Genomic DNA, 21,025 nt, shown 5'->3' with positions numbered 1-21,025 from the left:
TCTTCAACCCATCCAGCTTATTTGCCTGCATTCAGTTAGTTAATTTAAGCTGCAGTACAGTTGGTCTCAGTATTGCCAGGCTAAAGGAAGGAAAATTCAGCCAGGATTCTTGCTTCATCTACTCTGGGAAAGTGCTCCTATGTAAACATACGGTAAGAATGTGGTTAGTCTCAGTTGTTCACTCTGCCTTAAACGGATAATAACCCATTGTCAGTTTTGTCTTGTTTCATGCATAAAGGTACGGGAATCTCCATTCCTAGACGCTGATTTGTAATCGGTGATTGGACGGAGAATCCCTTTTGATGCCGAAATCGGGGCGGTGCCTGTTTGATCAGGTTTCATATGTTCCGCCTCCTCCGAAACGGAATAATCGCGGTTGCACACTGCACGCTGTTGGGACGGCCTCAGCACATCACCTGAAGGCCCTCCCCCGATGCTCTGCGCCCGATGGGCCAAGTTCCGAAGGCGCAGTTCACTCATGGTCTCAACCATGCGGGAACCCGGTGTGGCAGTTGCAGAATGTGTCCAGCGCCACCATATTCGGCAGGAGCCATGCTGCTGGCTGGGGGGGGGGGGGCTTCCACGAGGGTTGGGAGACTGGTGGGGGGTGGCGAAGGGGTGGCAGGGGACAGTATCTGGCAGGTCGGGTCCATGCACAGCCGGAGACATGTTTTACGCCGCGACCAATGCAAGTTGTCGTCGTGTGCGTGCGCGCCCATGGACCCGGCAGTTTATTTCATGGAGATCGGGGGTTTTACGAGGCACGGCTACTAGCCCCTTAGTTGCAGCATCGGTAAGGGGGCACTGCCAATTTTTTCCACGTAAAACGCAACAGATCCTCCGTACTTCGCCTCAGAATCGGAGAATCTGGCCCAGATATTTAGGTGGGGAATCACTTGATCGAAACCTTTAATATCTGAGGGGTATTGACAGGGACGATGTGAAGAGGATGTTCCGGCTTGTGAAGAATCTAGAACTAGGGGCACTTTGGGTGTCAGTCAATTCAGACGCAGGTGAGTAGAAATATTTTTCTCTCAGAGGGTTTTGAGTCTCTGGAACTGTTTTACTCAATAGGCAATGGAAGCAGAGTGTTTGAATATTTTTAAGGCAGAAATAGATAGATTCTTTATTAGCAAGGGGTGAAGGGTTATCTGGGGGGGGGGGGGGGGGGTAGGCAGTGATGTACGGTTAAAGTTACAAGTAGATCAGCCATAATCTTATTGAGTGGCCTATTCCTGCTCCTAATTCATACATTTATATATGTAACCAGAGCACAACCAATGCCATGTTTTGGGAAAACAAAGGTAGTTTTAAAAAATATATATATATTTTTAATTCAGAGTACCCAATTAATTTTTTCCAATTAAGGGACAATTTAGAGTGGCCAATCCACCTACCTTGCTCATCTTTGGGTTGTGGAGGTGAAACCCATGCAAACACGGGGAGGATGTGCAAACTCCGCACAGACAGTGACCCAGAGCCGGGATTGAACCTGGGACCTTGGCGCCGTAAGGCAGCAATGCTAATCATTGTGCCACTGTGCTGCCCCTAAAACAAAGGTAGTTTTAAGACACTTATATTTGTATGAGCAAACATTATAAGTTATAGTTTTAAGTGAGTTTAATTCAATGTCTGGAAGGATAAAACCTATAGTTAAATTCAAGGTATTTGTATGTGTTGGGATTCGTTAAATTCCAACTGTGCTTCTATTGAGCTTAGCAAGGGCTACAGTGTAATGAATAAATAAACCAGCAGTGGTTGCTTAGCAACTGGGGCCCTTGTAAGGATAATACAAGCTTTTAAGTTTTAGTTCAGCTAATTTGATCGCAGTTGGAGATAGGTAGTGAGAGAGATGGCACTCTCACAGCTCTGCTGGAAGCAAATGATTTTAGAAGTCAAAAGAGGGAACATCTCTCTCAGCCTTGTGAGACGAAAGGCCATAATATGGAGTAATGGTTAAGAAACCTGATGCCTGTCCCTCGTTGTGTCACCAAATGCCTTTGATTGAGGCCCCCTCTCCGGAAGGCCACGAGAAATCCCACAATGGTTTGCCTGTTGTGGTTCATGTGTGGCATCAGGCCCACATGCTGCTGGGTTAATACTAGCAGTGATGGAATGTGGGCCTCAATTAGAAATGGGGACGGGCAGCACGCTGGCACAGTGGGTTAGCCCTGCTGCCTCACGGCGCTGAGGTCCCAGGTTCGATCCCGGCTCTGGGTCACTGTCCGTGTGGAGGTTGCACATTCTCCCCGTGTTTGTGTGGGTTTCGCCCCCACAACCCAAAAATGTGCAAGGTAGGTGAATTGGCGACACTAAATAGCCCCTTAATTGGAAAAAAAATGAATTGGGTTCTTTAAATTAATTTTAAAAATATTAGAAGTGGGGCAGGGAGACCATCCATGGGCTATTCTACTATTGATTTAATGAGGGTGGAGTTAGCAGGATGACGGTATTCCCACCTGCCAGCACCCCACCCAATTAAATGTCCTGCCTACCTCCAAATTTACTGCAGAAGAGGGCATAAAATCCCAACACGTCTGACTGCCTCACCGAACACAATTTTATCAACCTCAGTTTTGATCTAGCCTCAGTACCTTTTTGGGAGAGAAAATTCCCATATTTCTACTATCCTATGTGAAGATATCACCCGTGAACAGCTTTGTTCTGGACCACCTAATTGAAAAAAAACATGTTCTCCCTATTAACTCCTTAAAATCTTCTTAAACACTTCAATAAGATCAGACTTTAATCTGTTATCCTCAAGGCATTACAATCCTAGTCTGTGGAACATAAGGTACAGATGTTCTTCCCCACTCCCCCACCATTTTGTTCACGAGATTATGGTCCCCTGAAGCGCACATTGCTTAAATAACTAGGTTTGAACACTGTGCTGTGCTCTGATGGCTGAAATCAAAAATTCCAATTGATGCCAATACCTATTATGTGCCTTGGAACAATTTGTATTCGGTCATAGTACAGAAGGCTTCAGCGATGGCAAAATTGGTGAACACGATCTTTGGCTTTTCACTCTGTCAACTTAAATGCCACAAACAGTATTTCGCAAGTAACCAACCAGAGTGGAAAATTAGACAAACTCTGGCTAATCATTGAAAACGTCAATGGACTAATTATTCAAATCTGTCAGCAAATAGCTGCTTTGGTTTGCTAACTCTGAAAACTAATTGCAAAAAGAAATCTCTGAGATAGTTTTGTGGCAGGCATGGAATCTTCTGTGCTACAGTTGTTGGAGATGCCCAAAACTAACTCTGGGATTTGCTGGCAAATTTATAATGATATTAAAATATATCACAATTAACCAATGGCGTATCAATAGATTAAATTAGTGATCTCGTCAGTCAGCAATTGAATCCACAGTCAGCAATTGAATCCATTCAATTCAGACATGTGCGCCTGATGGCTTTCTTATAGTAAAGTGTGCTCCTTTTAAATGTATAATGCACTTTCTACAAATTCATGTAGATATACACAGATTAAAAGGGGTCGCTAGAAAGTCAACTATTGTACAGAAAGTAATTTGCATGTAAGAATTAACATTACAGCAATATGACAGTTCATGAGTACTTAAGGAGCTTACAGTCTGTTTACACTGCTGGTCTCTGAGTTCTAGAGAAAATTAGCATGTATAATAGCTAGAATTGGATCTGGATTGAAGTGTTTTTGCATAAATTCTCCTTAGTTGCACTTAATAGAAAAGACTCCCCTGTGAATAGATGGGCAACATTTTGACTGTGAGCTATACATTAAGCAGCAGTAGTAACTTAAGTAGAGTTGATTCTATTTGTTGACTATTTGTCTGTATCTCTTATGGATGGTAATCAGTCACAGAATGTAACCTAGATGAAAAACTATTGATTACATGTCAATTGCAAAGCCTGCACTGCAAATCCAATTGCCGATTTTACTGAGCTTTCTCCTTGATAGCAAAACCTTTTGCACATGAGCGTTCATTGGTGACAATGGACTAACCCCCGTCATTAGGCAGAAGAGGGTTATTGGGGAGGGTTTCAGAAGTACTGATCCTTGGCTGGTTGGTTCCATGGAGAATGAGACCGAGGAGTTAATTGTGGGGAACAGAAATGGCGGAGATGCTAAATCAATATTTTGCCTCTGTTTTCATGGTGGAATATCGCCCCAATAGTAACAGATAATACTAGTTTATACAGTGTAATGGAAAGGTAGGAATTTAAAGCAATTATCATCAATAAGGAAAGAGTACTAAACAAACTATTGGGATTGAAGGCAGACAAGTTCCCAGGACCTGAAGGACTACATTCTAGGGTCTCAAAGAAAGTGACAGTGGGGCCGGTGGATCCATTGGTTATTCCAAAATTACCTAGATACGGTAAAGGTTCAAGTGGATTGGAAAAATGCTAATGTCACGCCACTATTCAAAAAGGGAGGGAGGCAGAAAGGAAATTATCGACCAATTAGTTTAACATCTGCCGTTGGAAATTGTTAGAATCCATTATTAGGGAAGCAATAACAGGAGATTTGGTAAGTCAAAAGGTGGGCAGCACAGTAGCACAGTTGTTTCACAGCTCCAGGGTCCCAGGTTTTATTCCCGGCTTGGGTCACTGTTTGTGCCCAGTCTGCACTTTCTACCCGTGTGTGCGTGGGTTTCCTCCGGGTGCTCCGGTTTCCTTCCACAGTCCAAAGATGTACAGGTTAGGTGGATTGGCCATGATAAATTGCCCTTAGTGTCCAAAAAAGGTTTGATGGGGTCACGGGGATAGGGTAGAGGTGTGGGGATCGATGGAGGTGTGGACTTAAGGTGCTCTTTCCAAGCGCCGGTGCAGACACGATGGGCCAAATAGCCTCCTTCTGCACTGTAAATTCTATGATAATCCATCAGGGTCAGCATGGTTTTATGAAGGATAAATTGTGTTTGACTAATTTGCTGGAGTTCTTCAAAGATATAACATGTCAAATGGATAATGGAGATCCTGCAGATGTAAGGGGCGGGATTCTCCAACCCCACAGCAGAGTGTCCATGCCGTTGTAAACGCTGTCGCGTTTTACGACGGCGTGAACGGGCCACTCCCACGACAAATTCTGGCCCCTCCAGGGGGCCAGTATGGCGCTGGAGCGGTTCGCGCCGCTCCAGCTGCAGATCCCGGTGCGAACTGTGCGCCTTGGAATCCACGCATGCGCAGTTGTGCTGGTGCCAACGAGGACATGCGCAGTAGCACTGGCACCAATGTGTGCATGCGCAGTGGCCTCCTTCAATGCGCCGGCCCTGGCGCAACATGGCGCAGGACTACAGGGGCCGGCGGGTAGAAAAGGAGGCCCCCAGCCACAGAGGCTGGCCCGATCGCGGGCCAGGCCACATCGGAGGCTCCCCCAGTGTCGGACCCCCCCTTCCCCCCTCCCCCCAAGGGCCGGCACGCACCCTTGCACGCCAAGGTCCTGTCGGCCCAGACCAGGTTAGAACGGCACCGGCGAGACTCGGCTCTTTTCTTACGGCTGCTGGGCCAATTCGGGACGGAGAATCGGTGGGCCGACCGTGTAGAGTGGCTCTGCTCTGTGGAGAATCATGTGCCAACGTGGCACGATTCGCGCGGCCCACTGGCGCGGGTTTGGAGAATCCCGCCCAGCATATCTGGACTTTCAGAAGGCATTTGATAAGGTGTCACACAAAAGTTAAAATCACATTGGAATAGGATAATCCATTAGGTTGGATAGAAGACTGGCTAACTGACAGAAGGCAGAATCGGATAAATGGGTCCTTTTCAGGTTGGCAAGATTTAACTTGTGGGGTGCCACAGGATTCGGTGATTGACCCCCAACTATTTATAGTATGCATTAATGACTTGGATGCAGGGACACAAGGTACAATAGCCGAATCTGCAGATGAAACTAAAATAGGTGGGATAGTAAGATGCAATGAGGAAATAAGAGATTTACAAATGGATATAGATAGGTTCGGTGAGTGAATCAAAATTTGGCAAATGGAGTTTAACGTCGATATCCGTTTTGGTAGGAAAAATGGAAAGGCAACTTATTATCTAAATGGAAACAAACTTCAGATACTTCAGTGCAGGGGGATTTGGGTGTCCTCATGCATGAATACAATATACAAGTAGGGAAGTGTTGCTGCAACTGTTCAAAGCATTGGTGAGACTGCACCTGGAGTACTGTGTACAATTTTGATCCCCGTATTTGAGGAGGAATGGAGTTGTATTCGAGGCAGTTCAGGGGAGGTTCAGTAGATTTATTCCGGAGGTGTGGTGTTTGTCTTATGAAGAGAGATTGAGCAGGCCTATACCGGTACTTGCTTGGGTTTAGAAGAAAGAGCGGATATCTAGTTGAGGTATATAAGATAATGAAAGCTATTGACCATGTAGACGTAGAGCAGATGCTTCCTCTTGAGCGGCAATCTAGAATGAGAGGTCACAGGGGCAGCACAGTGACGCTGTGGTTAGCACTGCTGCTTCACGCCACCGAGGACCTGGGTTCGATCCCGGCCCCAGCTCACTGTCTGTGTGGAGTTTACACATTCTCCCTTTGTGTGCGTGGGTCACACTCCCAGAACCCAAAGGTGTGCAGGGTAGGTGGATTTGCCATGCTAAACTGCCCCTTAATTGTAAAAAAAAATTCAAAAATGATTTTAGGATAAGGGGTAACAGAGATGAAATTACTTCTCTCAAAGAGGCGGGATCTGTGGAATTTACTACCCCAGAGTCCGGTGGATGCCGAGATATTGAGTAAATTTAAGGAAGGGAAAAACAGATTTTTAATGAGTAATAGTTTGAAGAGTTATGGAGAATGGGCAGGAAAGTGGAGATGAGGTCAAGATGAGATCAGCCATGATTGTATTGAATGGCAGAGATGGCTCGAAGTGCTGAATTGCCTACTCCTGCTCCGAGTTTGTCTATTCTTGTTCTTACGTTTTCATTTTATTTTTCACTGATGTTTATACCCTGTGCCTCATATGGCAAATCATTTTGCTTTGCTAAAGGGACTTATTTTTGTACAAGTCTGGAGTGTTATCTAGACTCAATGGCATTTGGCTGTGCCTTGAAAAAACTAAATTATTCTGTTCCATTTGGTCGAAGTCCCAGTTTTATTTATGCTATTCTTACATCTGTTGACAGAAAAAAAGGCTACAGCTGACAAGTATTCACAAAGGAAGTTTATTGAAAATTCAGATGAAGAATCAAGGCCCAAGGTGCAAACTGACCTTAAGGTCCAAAATAACAGGAGAGATGAGGAAGTAATGCCAAAATTCAACTTTAGTGGCGTGTGGAATTTGGGAGGAAGGAAAAACTGGCATAAAGCATTCTATCATTTTAAGATTCTCAGACAGATTGAAATAGAAAACAATATAATATATCTTGGACCTCAACACATTTTGGACGCAAAGACGAGGACAAACTCCTGACTCACAGTGGTAAAGCTTAGTCGATGTAAAGCCAATGATCAGCCCCTGGCAGCATTTTACCAGAAAATATAGACCAACAATTTGAATTGATCTAGGCATTTACAACATGTAAGGGTTAATATCTGCCAGATGCTTCGAGTGCATATTTACTAACAAATTGTGCAATCAATTATTTAGCCCCCAAAGCTAGGATATTTCGATTCTGTCAGAAGAGGTGAGGGAATTGCTAACAGCATTTTTTTTTCACTCTTTACTACACAAATGCCAAGAAATTGGGCTCTGGGGAAAGCATTGATACGGCATAGTACTGTAATTTGGCTTCAGAATACGGTATCACTGATGCTTAAAGGCCGATTAGTTCTACTCAACAGTATTAATGCTGAAATTCACTAATTCCAGCATTGAGCTAGTTTGTTGTTGTAACAGAGGCACTGCGCATCCCCATTACGCCAGGGAGTGCCTCCTATCAGCTCGTTTCCTCTCTTAGAACTGCAAAGTGTGACCACTGAATTAAGTGCCTCTTCACATCTTTGTAATATTTCTTAGAAAGTTGCGATAGTGAAATGAACCGTAACCTTGAAAAAAGTTTTTTAAGTGGAAATCCATTACCAACCGTAAGTTTGTAAATGTTTCTAATGAACAGAAAATGTTTTAGTTGGATAAAAACTCTCAACACAGATCTCTGGATTTGGTTTGTAAGGGGCACTTCACTACTGTATTGGTACCTTCAAAAACAATTTATTTTTTAAATACCTCTGAAGCAATGGCCAGGTACTATTTTTGTGGAAGCAATAGAAATAGAATGAATTCCAATCGATATTTACTCACAATCCCTATTTCCAAACTTGCTTCATTATGAATACAATATTCATATCAGCAAACATTGAGCAAGAACCAAACTTATGCAACACAAATGCACTAGCTAATGGACTGAGATAGCTCATTAACTTACAAGTCTATTTTGTTCTCTCTTGCCTGGTACTTTTGCTTCTAATTCCGTGTAATTGCTGTATAGCTTCAATTGTTTCCCTTCTTACTAATCACCTTAGTACCATGCAGAGGGACATCCTGGTTTTGGACAAGTAAGTAGAAGGGGGAATAAATTTTTACCAGGATTTAGACACAGATGCTGCAAAAAAATCATATTTGGAAAATAATTTGGAAGATTGAAAAGTTTATATTGGAGATGATAAACCTCAGGGCAAGTTTTTCTTTCACCATTGACAGGTTGCGGGCATTGATGCAAAGGACAACATTTATTGCTCACCCCTGGTTTCCCTTTAACCTGGGGGTGAAGCATCTTCTCAGACTGCTGCAGTTCATGTGGCATAGGTACAGCCACAGTGCTGATAGGGAAGGAGTTCCAGGATTTTAACTTCGGGACAGTGAAGGAAAGGTGACGTCATTCCAAGTCAGGATGGTATGTAACTTGGAGATAAATTTGGAGGTGGTGCTGATCCCCTGTGCATGCACCACTAGTTCTTGATGGTAGAGACTGTGCATTGGGAGATCCTTTTCAGTAAGTCTTAATTTGCTGCATTGTACTTTGTAGAGTCATAGCGTCATTGAGGTTTACAACAGGCCCTTTGGCCCAACTTCTGCATGCCGCCCAGTTTTTACCACGAAGCTAATCCGAATTGCCCGCATTTGGCCCATATCCCTCTATACCCATCTTACCCATATAACTGTCTAAATGTTTTCTAAAAGACAAAATTGTACCCACCTCTACTATTGCCTCTGGCAGCTCATTCTAGACACGCACTACCCTCTTTGTAAAAATATTGTCCCTCTGGGCCCTTTTGTATCTCTCCCCTCTCACCTTAAACCTATGCCCTCTCGTTTTAGACTCCCCTGCCTTTGGGAAAAGATGTTGACTATCTACCTTACCTATGCCCCTCATTATTTATGGACCTCTATATCATCACCCCTAAGCCTCCTATGTTCCAGGGGAAAAAGTCCCAGTCTATCCAGCCTCTCCTTTTAACTCAAACCATCAAGTTCTGGTAGCATCCCAGTAAATCCTTTCCGCACTCTTTCTAGTATAATAACATCCTTTCTATAATAGGGTGACACAGTATTCCAAGTGTGGCCTTACTAATGTCTTGTGCAACTTCAACAGGATGTCCCAACTCCTGTATTCAATGTTCTGACCAATGAAACCAAGCATGTTGAATGCCTTCTTCACCATCCTGTCCACCTGCGACTCCACTTTCGAGGAGCTATGAAGCTGTACTCCCAGATCTCTTTGTTCTATACCTCTCCCCAACACCCTACCATTAACTGAGTAGCTCCTGCCCTGATTCGATCTACCAAAATGCATCACCTCACATTTATCTAAATTAAACTCCATCTGCCAAGCATCGGCCCTCTGGCCCAATTGATCAAGATCCCATTGCAATCCTAGATAACCTTCTTCACTGTCCACTATACCTCTATGCCTCCAATCTTGGATGGAATACCCTGCAGCCACAGTGTACAGCTGGGTAATGGAGGGATATTGAAGGCTGTGGATCAAACAGGCTGCTTTGCCTTGGTTGGTCTTGAGTTTCTTGAATGTCTTGGAGCTGCGCTCACCAGGGAAGAGATTTCCATCACACTCCTGACTTGTGCCTTTGCGACTGTGAACCAGTCATGACGGCATTTGGGCAGAGCGAGAGGGATCTCCCAAGCACTGGAGATTCCCAAGTGGTCGGGTGACAGGGCAGGATGGCACCTCGGCACTATCCCTGGCTCCTGGGAACCTTGGCACTGTCAGCCTTCCATCCTGGCAGTGCCACACAGGCACCCTGTCAGTACCATCTGACACAGCCAGTCTTCCAGGGGTGCCAGGCTGGCAGTACCAGGATGCCAGGTTGGCACTGCCAGGGGTCAAGCCTTGGGGAGAACCTTGCCAGGTAGAGGCATGGTGAGGGGCTTTCTCGGGGCCCTTCCCAAGATTCAAGGTTGGGGTGGTGAGAAGGCGGTCAAAAATATGGGGATAGGGAGGGCCGAGAAGGAAGTGGGGTGGAAAGATCGGGGCTGTCGGACAAAATGCCGCCCGATCTGCGACTGGCCTTTACTCGCCAGCTGGAAACCCTCTAAGCACAGCCTTAGTGGGGAGAAATTCCCTGAGGCTAAACAAAATGGCAAAGTGTTGCTTAGCGGAATGTTTCTTGGCACTGCAGGTGCCACAAAACACCACACTAATAGCGCCATTCAGCAGACTTTAATTACAGTCCACTCAAATGCGCACAGCGTCTTTGAACTGTTGCTAAGTAAAGCAAAATCAGAAGCAAGGGACTTGATTCAAGGAACAAGTCCCATAGTGAGCACGTTTAGTCACGTGTTTCCCGGCACTTGCAGTGCCAAGAAACACATGACTATTCAATGTGACACTCGTTGTATAAGGGACCTTTATGGGGAACATACAGCCGAGACAGCACATAGCCCCCTTTTGTACCATTGTGTAGTGAAAGAAAATAGCGTCCCAATCTCTGAGGCCCCCGAAGCAATCCCTGAACTCCTCCCCACAGCCCAAATGCAGTGTGGGAGGGTTTCCAGCTCTCCCCCCTCCCCCCAACAACACCCATGTAAGGCACTCCAGCAGAATCTCATACATTTTTGTTTTTTTTTTTAAATTTAGATTACCCAATTATTTTTTCCAATTAAGGGGCAATTTAGCGTGGCCAATCCACCTACTCTGCACATTTTTGGGTTGTGGGGGCGAAACCCATGCAAACACGGGGAGAATGTGCAAACTCCACACGGACAGTGACCCAGAGCCAGGATTCGAACCCGGGTCCTCAGCACCGTGAGGCGGTTGTGCTAACCACTAGGCCACCGTGCTGCCCTGTAGAATCTCATACATGCAAAAACATGCCAGCCTGGCACCCTGGCAATGCCACCTGGGCACCATCTGGCTGACACCCAGGTTGCATGGCCAGGGTGCCCAGGTAGCACCAACAGTGCCAGGGCACCGCCTTCCCCCAAGGGCATGCAGCTGGGGGCCTCTAATCCCCTGGGAAACCCCACAAGTGCTGATCCGTCTAGTCCCTGTTTGTGGGACCTGTGCTGAACGGCGCTCACCCAAGGTCTCCAAGGCAAAAGGGATACATCCCAAAGCCTCATGTAGCTTGGGAATCTGTACATTACAGTGAGCCTATCGGTTGGATATTGATGGCTATTTGGCTATTCTATTAGGTTTCATGAATGAAATATCCCAGGAAAATGATCCATCAGATGCCTATGAGATGTGGTCAGATTTTGTTTACTTTTGAAACATGGACAGTTCATCAATGGAGGAGCATGTCATGGACTTTAATAGATTGCATAAAAGATTGACGAAATTTAACTTGGAAATTCCCTGTTCAAATCTCGCATTTAAATCACGAAATTGTGCTCAGGTGATGCATATGGACATCCCTTGGTTTTACCAGTGATTGTATTCTCGGAAAGGTAGTCCCATTCGGATCAGATGTCTGCTGCATTGAAAAGTATCCTCGGGAAGTTAACATTTGCAGCAACCTTTTGAGATCGTCCAGATACTGGACACAGGTGCCAGTACAATGGAAGCATTACAGTCAAAAGGAATGAGGGTAAAAGCACTTGAGCAAATCTTGATACCACAGGAGACAACATAAACAGTAGGTGAATGAATTCCAGGAACATCCAGGGAACAGTTAACGGATGATTCATGTATGGCTCAAAATATAATTTTATGATTAATTGTCCAAAGTGGAACAGTAAGGTTCTCGAAGTGACCCATGTCACATAATTTGATGATGATGTTGATGATTAGTTTGAAAGAATTGTACTAGTCACAAGAAACTTTAGTCCAATGATGAGTGTATTAGTTATGGATTTATTAGCTGTGTGGCGCTAGATAGTGGTTGCATAATGATGATGCGGAACGGATGAGCTATTTAGAATCACTCACTAGTGAGGATCAACGTACGGTCAGGGAGTATGAAAGTTCTATTTCTTTTAGGCTTGGGGATGACAACAGGCTGGGATCACTAAAAAGAGTGGTGATTCTATGCAAAATTGCTGGAGTAAGCCACATTATTAGTACAGTTGTAATGTTGAATGAGATACCATTGCTGTTAATTAAGCTTTCAATGACAAAGTTTAACTGGACATGTTTTTGGAAGGTCAGTGGATCAGCAGTCAGGGCATTATTGTATTTCCTCAATAAAATCTACTGTTCTTAATCAGAATGTTAGAGAAGCATTAATGGTATCAGGTGGTAAGCATCAAAGAGAAAAAAAACAAATTGTCTTACAACTGCACAGGCAATTTGTTTACCCTTCTCGTCAAAGATTGAAAATCCTATTGAAGGATGCAGGTTTGGTTGCTAAGGAGTATTCAAGGTACATCAAAGAGGTTCTGCAAAACGTGGAATATGTAAGCAGTACTGAAGGACACCATCACATCCTGTTGTGTTCTTCCATTAGCACATAACTTTAATGAGGTGGTTGCCATGGATCTAAAGGTATGGGACAGAAATATTTTCATTTTATACTTTGTTGACATGACAACCAGATTTAGGCTGGAATTTTCTGGCCGTTGCAATTCACTTTTCCTGCTGCCACTGCACCCCCCACCGGTTTTCTGCAGGGTGGGATGGTTTCAATGGGAAATCCCATTTCCAAGCAGAGGGAGTACAGAATCTCATCGCCAGCAAACAGCGCACCACCAAGAAACACGTGTGTCCCGTTCAGGCCCCTTATTCAAAGCAAGTCACGTTGAATAGCCTTTCCGCAGTAATACGTGGCAAGGATAAAAGGATGATTGCAGATAAAGTCATGGCGTGATGGATAGGGGTTGGATTTCGGATACTGGCTAAGTTTCTGTATGATAATGATTGGGAATTTATTAATGATGAGTTTAAAGACCTGTGTGAAAACATGAACATTGTGGTCATGGATACTGCAGTTGAAAGTCCTTTCAACAATGGACTTAGGGAATGGAATCATAGTGATTGGATTGGATTGGATTGGATTTGTTTATTGGCACGTGTACTGAGGTACAGTGAAAAGTATTTTTCTGCAAGCAGCTCAACAGATCATTAAGTACATGGAAGAAAATGGAATTAAACAAAATTCAAGAAAATACTAGAAAATACATGAGAATACATAATAGGGCAACAGAATATATACAATGTAACTACATAAGCATTGGCATCGGTTGAAGCATACAGGGTGTAGTATTAATGAGGTCAGTCAATAAGAGGGTCATTTAGGAGTCTGGTGACAGTGGGGAAGAAGCTGTTTTTGAGTCTGTTTGTGCGTGTTCTCAGACTTCTGTATCTCCTGTCCGATGGAAGAAGTTGGAAAAGTGAGTAAACCGGGTGGGAGGGATCCTTGATTATGCTGCCCGCTTTCCCCCGGCAGCGGGAGGTGTAGATGGAGCAGCGGGAGGTGTAGATGGATAGATGCAAAGCTGCAAAATTCTTGACTGATCAACAAAACTAAAAGTTGACAACTGCGCCATCACAGGAGGTTCATGCAAACAATTCACTTCAGATTGTTGGAGGGTATAATCCCTATTTATCTATGGAAGGAATCAAAAATTACCTTCTTTGCTGGGCAATAGACACCCTGTCCTAGAAGCACCATAATTAGTTCAATTATTTCTGCATATTTAATGTTTTACGTGCAGGGAGAAGGGCTTTCATTAAGGCTGGGGTCTCAGAGACAATTCAGAGAGCTCTAAGGCATTGTATGAAGCTGTCTGAGATGGACTAATTCTGGTGATTTGGTGTATCACAAAAGAGAGGGTTGTAGGGAGTGGAATCGCTCACGTAAGGTAACAGCCTCACGGTAGCATGGTGGTTAGCAACAATGCTTCACAGCTCCAGAGTCCCAGGTTCGATTCCCGGCTGGGTCACTGTCTGTGTGGAGTCTGCACGTCCTCCCCGTGTGTGCGTGGGTTTCCTCCGGGTGCTCCGGTTTCCTCCCACAGTCCAAAGATGTGCGGGTTAAGTGGATTGGCCATGCTAAATTGCCCGTAGTGTAAGGTTAATGGGGGGATTGTTAGGTTACGGGTATGCGGGTTACGTGGGTTTAAGTGGGGTGATCATTGCTCGGCACAACATCGAGGGCCGAAGGGCCTGTTCTGTGCTGTACTGTTCTATGTTCTAAAGTTGCCATAGTCCCAGTTGACCATTGGCTACTTTCCCCTTTGACGAGGAGAGCTGATTTGTGGTGATTTAACGTAAGGATCACCACACATCAGACGAGGGCAAGGTTAAGAAGGCGAGGCCTTCATGAATAACTTCAGCCGGTACGGGGATTGAACCCATGCTGTGTATCACAAACTAGCTGTCCAGTCAACTGAACTGAACCGGCCCCATGATAAGGTAATAGGGCACAATGGCAAAATAGTGGTTAGCCAAAATGGGAATCAAACATGAAGGTTCATACCTCTCAGTTAATCAGAATTGATTCCAAGCTCTCAGAATTCAAACAACTGATAGGAGGTGACAAGGCACCCTGTGCCTGACCCAATCATGAGTCTTGCAATGATAGTTCTAAGGAAGAGAATCCAATAGATCAGGGGCTGGATGAAGGCTGTCTATCTAACCATGACACACAGAACAGGCTATCACATCAAGGCCAATTGCCTAAGGTGGGTAATCGAGTGATATGGGCACAAATAAGTCAGATTTTGAACCTCTATGCCTGATCAGACAGAAAACTAGCCACTTACTTGTGGATGGTCTTTCTGTCAAAACTTCCAATCGAAGATCCTGCAGAACTCACTTGGTGCAGGAGTCAATGGAGAGGAGTGTAGAGAATCTGTGCAGATGCAACGTCCCATTTTTACGGCATTGGCTACCATATTCTGATATGTGTATAGGTGTTCCCAAGCATCACCGTGTGTTCATGAATGAGTGAGTGAATGGGTGAGTACGTAGCTGTGTGACTGGGGAGGATGGCAGCTGGTAGGGTGGGTGGGGTAGGTTTGTTGGCGGGGGGGGGGGGGGGGGGGGGGGGTAGGTAGTCAGGTGGCTGAGAGGCAATTTTGGGGTGTTTGTGACCTAAGGGTTCAACTAGCATTTCTCTATCTAACGTTTTACGGGTAACCACCCAGGTAAGTAAGTCAGAACTGCCCGAAGTCTTCAACACTAACTCAGAGTCAGAGACTTTTTCCAAAGGGCTTGGGGAGAAGGAGAATTGCCCATTTGAAGTTCAAACATCCCAGACAATTCCCACAGTCAGTCCGTCGAGACCTTTGCGGGGTCTGATATCACAACACGTGATTGAAGGCGGTCAATTTTCAGAAATTAAAATTAAAGCTGAACAAATTAGAAGAGCGGCCTAAAGTACCTCACACCCTGGTGTGGTATGATCTTAACTGTTGCTGGTTGGATGGAATATTAAAGAGTAAGTAGCAGTCTGACCAATTATGCTGAAGTCTTTCCAACAACATCACAAATTCAGTCATTATGTTTCATATGAACATATCTCCAACATTTTTAATGCAACTACTACAACCATTCAGTGATGGCTTCATGGAGGTTTTGTGGCACAATGGATGGCCTCTACCACTCTGAAACAGAGGCTCTGGGTTTAAGTCCTACCCCAGGATTTCATGGCTGCGGAAGGTGGTTTTGCAGCGTAACCAAGCAGGTTGACAGTCAATCTGCGAATCCTTCAGGTATGCAAAGGTCGGCGGTAAGAGCAAGAGAGTTTCCTGGTCAGCCAGAACCATGTGGTAGCTGCAGCAGAACAACCTCCCCATGTTAAATGGGTTCCAATGGAAAGGATCCTCCTCGATTCGTGGGACCGTTAGTAAGAGAGATATGTTCTCTCTAACAGAAATATATTATTTTCTGATAAGTATGGACGATTATTTCTGCTTTTTTTGTTGTGAAATTTGCAATGAGGGGGTTGGATTTCATTCACAAAGTGCCGAATGCTTGTGGAGATATTTCATTCAGATGAACAGAAACAAAGATAAGTGTTAACTACATAATTCCAGATTCAGACTTACAAATGAATTGAAACCAGTGGTATTCAGTAAAAGGCATAAATCATCTATTTATATCATTTCAACTGTCCAAGCAAATTACTACCCGACTACCGACCACTGGTGGCCATTCCACACGCATAAAGTGCTTTGAAATGTCATCAGCCACATTGCTGGTTGCATCACTATTGAACTGTCAGGGTTAAAGGAAATCATTAGATTTAATTTCACTTCTAAATTGATTGCAAATAAAGAAGTTAATATTCAATAGAATCATTTCACAGAATCATAGAGTTTACAGTGCAGAAGGAGGCCAGTCAGCCCAATAAGTCTGTAAAGGCCCTTGGAAAGTACACCCTACTTAAGCCCACGCCTCCACCCGACCCCAGTAACCCAGTAATCCTACCTAATCTTTTTAGACACAAAATAGGCAATTCAGCATGGCCAATCCATCTAACCTGCACATCTTTGGACTGTGAGAGGAAACTGGAGCACCCGGAGGAAACTCACACAGACACTGGAGAACGTGCAGACTCCGCAAGCCGCGAATCGAACCGCAGACCCTGGAGCTGTGAAGCAACAGTGCTAACCACTGTGCTACTGTGCCGCTCAATAGGAATTTTAACAGAATGTTTAAAAGACTTTGGGCTGAATTCTCTGTCCAGCAATGCCGGAATCGTGAACCGCGATCGGGCGGAGAATCTCGTGTCAACTGAAATCGAGATCGGCACTGGGTGTCAAACCAAATGTCGTGCTCCGGTCTCACGACCAGCAGCATGAATGCTTTTTATGATGCACACTGGCGGGACCATGCACATTTTACAGAAAACACAGTGGGCATTGTTGTAGACGAAGGAAAAGACTCCACAAGAGGCCAGGCTGACAGGTTGCAACTCACTTTATTCAACACTCGTCACAATATTCACTTCTCTCCGCTCTCTGCTCTCCGCTCTCCACTCTCCACTCTCTACACTGCACTTCCCACTCCCCCACGGGGTCTCCTTCCCCGAACTGCTTCCAGGTTGGGAAGCTCTGTGGAAGCTCCTCCAATTAGGTGGGAGGTCCGCACCCTAGTCACCTGAGTAACTCATACTCAGGTGCGTAGGTGGGGAAGCGGAGGTTATACAGTTCTGTCCCTGTAGGGGATCATAACACCCCCCCACCAAGTCCTGAGACATGTTCATGTCCTCAGGCGAAGGGTCCTGTGAAAACTTGTGTTGCGGGTGAAGTTCCAGAGGCGGTTTAATCGGTCCTGGAGGTGTGTAGCGTACTGGGGAAAGCTGCTTCCGCGAAGAGCGTCGCAGCTGGCACGGCCCAGCCGGTAAGGCTGCTGGTAGAAATGGTGCCGGTGTGTCGTCGTTGGTGATCCAATATCGGAATCCGACTCGCTGTCCACCTTGTCGCTGGTTGGATCCCCCAGCATGCCCAGAGGCAGAATGGGTGCGTGGGGTCCCGGTTCCCCACTGGCCACGGGCCTCCTCCTTGGCCATACGGGGGGCGGTGCCTGGGTCCTGTATGGGGCCTCCAGGCCATGTGCCGGTAATTCCTGGTCATGTCATCGTAAGCGGTCCAGGAGGCAATGTGTCTCTTCCCCCTGCACCTGAATCACGTAGGAGACTGGCCCCGTCACATGGAGGACTATCCCAAGGATCCATGTGGCTCACAGAGTTCTTTGAGAAGGTAACAAGGAAGTTAGACAAAGGAGAACCAGTGGATGTGATTTATTTAGATTTCCAGAAAGCCTGTGACAACGTGCCGCATAAGAGACTGTTAAATACTTGAAGAGCACATAGTGTTAAGGGTAAGATTCTGGCATGGATAGAGGAATGACTGAATGGCAGAAGGCAGAGTGTGGGGATAAAGGGGTCTTTTTGAGGATAGCAGCCGGTGACTAGTGGCGTGCCTCAGGGGTCTGTGCTGGGACCACAACTTTTCACGATATACATTAATGATCTGGAAGAAGGCACTGTTGCTAAGTTTGCAGATGATACAAAGATTGGTAGAGGGACAGTAGTATTGAGGAAGCAAGGGAACTGCAGAAGGATTTGGACAAGCTTGGAGAGTGGGCAATGAAGTGGCAAATGAAATACAATGTGGTAAAGTGTGAGGTTATGTACTTTGGAAGGAGGACTTTAGGCATAGATTATTTTCTAAATAGGGAAATGCTTAGGAAATCAGAAGCACAAAGGGGCTTGGAAGTCCTTGTTCACGATTCTCTTAAGGTTAACGTGCAGGTTCAGTCAGTAGTTGAGAAGGCAAATGCAATGTTAGCATTCATGTCAAGAGGGCGTGAATACAAGACCAGGGATGTACCTCTGAGGCTATATAAGCTCTGATCAGACCCCATTGGGGGTAATGTGAGCAGTTTTGGGCCCCGTATCTAAGGAAGGATGTGCTCGCCTTGGAAAGGGTCCAGAGGAGGTTCACAAGAATGATCCCTGGAATGAAGAACTTGTCATATGAGGAACGGTTGAGGACTCTGGGTCTGTACTCATTGGAGTTTAGAAGGATGAGGGGGGTCTTATTGAAACTTACAGGATACTGCGAAGCCTGGATAGAGTGGACGTGGAGAGGATGTTTTCACTTGTAGGAAAAACTAGAACACCATCTCAGAATAAAGGGACGATCCTTTAAAACAGAGATGAGGAGGAATTTCTTCAGCCTGAGGGTGGTGAATCTGTGGAACTCTTTGCCGTAGAAGACTGTAGAGGTCAAATCACTGAGTGTCTTTAAGACAGAGATATGGGGGGAAGACAGGAGAATGGGAATGAGAAAATATCAGCCATGATTGAATAGCAGAGCAGACTCGATGGGTCGAGTGGCCTAATTCTGCTCCTGTGTCTGATGGTCTTATGGCTCCGGTCCCGAAGTTCCTCACATAGACCTCTGAGATGGATGGACGAACCTGGTTCCTTTATTTGAACAGCTTCATGTCTGTTTCAATTGTTGACTGCTCACCCATACAAGCACACCTGGAAATTGCAAATTAGGGCTTCTTTCTCCTGTCTTGCTGGCCATCAGTTTGTCAGATGAGTAACAGTTAGCAGGTAGTTGAAACCACTCCCTCACCATCTCTTACATCTGTCACTTGGCTTATTTCACCAAAACATTTGCATATTTTACTGAATTCGCTGACAACATCTGTTTCTGTGCGGGCGCGATCTTCCGGTCACACTGCTGGAAAATCAGCTCACCACGGTGCAGCGTGGACGGTGAAAACTGGGAGACACCGCTCCCAGGATCTACCTTTCTACGTCTTGTGAGATTCAATGCAATCTCGCGAGGCATTGCAAGGGAAAACCCCACATTGGGCGGGATCACCTTTTGAAAAATCTGCATATTAGATTAGAACAGGGCAGTAAGTCTCCCTCTAACGTGCAGATTTCCGAGATACCTAAGGGTTTGGGATTCAATCCCTTCACCTCAGGGACCTCGGGCAAGCGCCATTTGGCACTGGTCCCCACAAACGGGGACCAGCCGGAACGTCACTTGTGGGGATCTCCAAGGGGATAGCAGGCCCCGAGCTGCATGCCCTTTTGGAAGGGTGGTGGCCTGGCACTGCTGCTGTCACCCGGGTACCCTAGCAGCACCATCTGGGTGCCAGCCTGGCACTGCCCAGGTGACACTGCCAGCTGGCAGGAGCGGTGCCAGATTGGTAGTGCCAAGCTGCAATTTATTTGCCTGCTTGCAATTGGGCAAGGTTTGCCGTTGTTGGGAGGTGTAGGGTGGTGTAGGGGGACCCTCCCATGTTTTCGGTCTGGGGGGAGGTTGTGGATATTTTTGTGGACCTTGGAGATGCCATTTAAAATGACGTTCCAATCTCTCGCTACAATGGAGGTCCGGCAAGCAGAGCTCCCCATTGTAAATACGGGGCTATGTGCGGCCTTGGCCGCACCTTCCACATTTAGGCCCCTTATTCAAAGCGAGTCCTGTTGAATAGCCATGTGTTTCTCAGCATTACAAGTGCCGGGGAACACACGGCTAAACGCAGTCGCTCGGGGACTTTGTTCCCTTTTGGCAAGATCACGCCCTGATTCTCTAATTTGTCTGTTTTTCAATGGTGTCCATTTTGTATTATTAGGTCTTATAATCTTGAAGGTTTTGGTAAGAGCATCTCTGGATGGGAGGCTACAATGGCCATCAGTAAGAGTAGCTTGGTAACATTACTATTAAATAAGTTATCCAAGTCCTGAAGTAAATATCTGCCAGACTGGGCTTGCAGAAGATGGTGAGAGAACCAACAAGAGAAAGGCCTCACCCTGACCAAATTACATGTTGTAGATGCAGCTATCCATGGCAGTATTGATAGGAGTGATAATCCCACAGTCCCTGTGAGCAGAAAGTCCCATCTTCACACCAATGATAGCTCCATAGTATTGTGTGCACTATTATCATGTTAAATGGCATAAATTCAGAAAAGGCCCAACAGTTCAGGACTGGGCGACACTGAAATGCTGTGCGCCATCAGCAGCAGTAGAACTGTATTTCACCAAAACAGTAACCTCATGGCCAGGTAGGTGTTCCATGACCAGGTGGGCCTCACTGAACCAAGATTGGTGTTCCAGCTTGATGGCAATAGTAAAGTGATTCATATCCCTCACTTTGCAATTGCCATTAAGCTGGAACACCGGCCTTGGTTCAGTGAGAAGTGTGTAGGAGCACGCCAGCAGT

The 21,025-nt window shown here is 45.6% G+C and overlaps 1 protein-coding gene across 9 annotated transcripts in view; it reads right to left on the bottom strand.

Moving 5' to 3' along the window:
* LOC119953745 (protein shisa-6-like) overlaps positions 1–21,025 on the bottom strand; it is a 687,534-nt gene that overhangs the window by 283,055 nt on the left and 383,454 nt on the right. The gene's annotated exons all lie outside the window — the stretch shown is intronic.

This window comes from Scyliorhinus canicula, chromosome 18, assembly GCF_902713615.1.
Source record: "Scyliorhinus canicula chromosome 18, sScyCan1.1, whole genome shotgun sequence".
NCBI lineage: Eukaryota > Metazoa > Chordata > Chondrichthyes > Carcharhiniformes > Scyliorhinidae > Scyliorhinus > Scyliorhinus canicula.
This window is presented reverse-complemented; position numbering and strand designations above follow the sequence as displayed.